Raw genomic sequence first — 2,500 nt, 5'->3', positions numbered from 1 at the left:
TCTCTCTCGATGACTGGATAGAGATGTGTCCGTTCTACTGGGGCACCGATACCTACCCAGCCCCATGTAAATCACAGAGTCTGTGTGTAAAACACAAGCAGATGCCTGAGCTCTGAATGGTGTCTCTGTGTGATAGTAACTGTAGCACTCTCCATTATGGCTGAAATTATCCATTCCTAGGGCGGGACATAAATCACAGCTTTTTAAAGTGCGTTCCTGCACACACACGCACACACACACTCACCCGCCTCCCCTCCTCTCTCTCCCTTTATGATTCACAGATGAAAAAACAACTCCTGCCCATATTAACCTCCTCAGAAACACTAACATTGACAGTGATGAAAGAGCCAATTATGACGGCCGTCTGTTTCCGATAGAGGGGGGGGTCTCTGCCTCTCTGCCTACCACATCGTAGGGCCAGGGACCTCAGAAGAAGAAGGCTACATCTCAATTGGCACCTTACTCCCTATATAGTGCACTACTTTTGACCAGGGTCCATAGGGTTCTAGTCAAAAGTAGTGCACCAGGGAAAAGGATGCCATTTGGTCCGCAGCTAAGGAGACCGCCGAGACTGGGCTGGGCTCGCCTTGCTTTCAGGACCTGCACTTTGAGAGCCTGGTGGTGTTTGTGTTCATTAGACATAATAGGGATCCTATAAAAACAGATCACTGAGCTTGTCCAAATAAACCTCCTGGTCATTCCTGGCATCTAGCGCTCATTAAACTGGGCTTGTCTTTCGCAGAGTCCTTTTTAGGCTGGCACTAAACCCACTGCTCCAGAGCCCCGCTGTGCTATGTTCTGTTGTGTTCAATTCTGTTGCATCCCAAATGGCACCCTGTGCCCCGTGGGCCCTGGTCAAAAGTAGTGCACCGTATAGAGAATAGGGTGCCATTTGGGACACATGCTCGGTCTCGCCATAACCCAAGCTGTATGGGCGGCCCTGCTCCTGCTCCAGCTGAACGATTCAGCTCCAGGAAGGATATCAGCTCTACATTCAATCAGGAGACACACATGAACACACACACATATAGAACACTGACTCTGAGACATAACAGGATCTGCTGACTGCCGTTGACCCAGAAAAATGCTTCCATACACTTCCCTGTGTATGCGTTCGTCTCTGTGGGAGTGTGTCAGCAGCCACCACGAGTGAGGGGTCTGCCCTGCGTCTCTGCCATGTGCTACCTATTAGGCTGGTGCTGTTGATGCGAGTTTTTACAAGACATTACCGGCCAGGCTGTTACGAGCTGTCAGGGGACAGGAGGGCTGCTGAGATGAGTGTCAACTAGGACCTGAAAGGGGAAGTGGTGGGCATCGATGAGAGGACACTCGAGGTTCAGGATATTAGTTGTGATGGATAGGGATGGAGCCGTGGTCTCCAGGCTTCCTGATGTTAGAGACTTGGGAGTATGGTAATGTGAGACTAATAGGGATGTAGAGGAAGCAGCAAATGTCAGGTCAGTCGGGGAAAGGTTAGCGAGTAGTGGTAGGCTATGAAAAGGCATACGAAGGCGTGCACACGCACACACAAACACACACATAAAGGGCTAGGAAACTGAGAGGGGAGGGGCCTGAGGTGAGCTGGGTTAGGTTAAGGAAGTGATGTTGGGGTAGGTCTGATTCGTGGTTGAACAGGCCTTGGTGTTTTTGATTAACCAGATCAGGTGTTGTGAGTGACAGCGACACCTCACCAGGGGGGCGGGGGACACTGAATGTGTCCGTCCGTTTGTCTGTCTATCCTCGGAGCAAAATAGAAACTCTCCGCTCGCGATACAACGCCATATTAAACGTTTTCTCTAACCTCCTAAAAAGAGGAGAAGAAAGGAAGAAAAACTGAAAAAGAGAAAGAGAGCGTTCCTGTGAAAATATTTGTTCTGTAATATTTTATTCAGCTCTGAATGGAGCACGATCAGGTGCAGGCTGCTTTAATTCACTGGCTAGTAGAATCAGTGAGTCGGTTATGAGGTGGAGGGAGAGAGATGTTTCTGGACCATAGGGTCATTCAATGAAGGAGAGGAGCAGGCCTGTGTGTGTGTATCTGCTGCTGATTAGACTGACTCAGACTGACTCCCAGTGGAGCTTTGGCCACATCACACCAGTTGTCTCTCTTCCTCTTCCTCCTCCTCTTTTTTCTCTTCCTCCTCCTCTTTTTTCTCTTCCTCCTCCTCTTTCTTCTCTTCCTCCTCCTCTTCCTCCTCCTCTTTCTTCTCTTCCTCCTCCTCTTCCTCCTCCGTCTCCTCCTCCTCTTCCTCCTCCGTCTCCTCCTCCTCTTCCTCCTCCTCTTCCTCCTCCGTCTCCTCCTCTTCCTCCTCCTCTTTCTTCTCTTCCTCCTCCTCTTCCTCCCCCTCTTCCTCCTCCTCTTTCTTCTCTTCCTCCTCCTCTTCCTCCCCCTCTTTCTCCTCCTCCTCTTCCTCCTCCTCTTCCTCCCCCTCTTCCTCCTCCTCTTTCTTCTCTTCCTCCTCCTCTTCCTCCCCCTCTTCCTCCTCCGTCACCTCCTCCT

The 2,500-nt window shown here is 50.6% G+C and overlaps 1 protein-coding gene across 2 annotated transcripts in view; it reads left to right on the top strand.

The window, feature by feature from the left end:
• Positions 1-2,500, top strand: part of LOC121549949 (MAGUK p55 subfamily member 7) — a 234,906-nt gene that overhangs the window by 142,352 nt on the left and 90,054 nt on the right. The window lies entirely within an intron of this gene.

This window comes from Coregonus clupeaformis, chromosome 34 (assembly GCF_020615455.1).
Source record: "Coregonus clupeaformis isolate EN_2021a chromosome 34, ASM2061545v1, whole genome shotgun sequence".
Classification (NCBI taxonomy): Eukaryota; Metazoa; Chordata; class Actinopteri; order Salmoniformes; family Salmonidae; genus Coregonus; species Coregonus clupeaformis.
The sequence above is the reverse complement of the archived record's forward strand: the minus strand, read 5'-3'. Positions and strand labels throughout refer to the sequence as shown.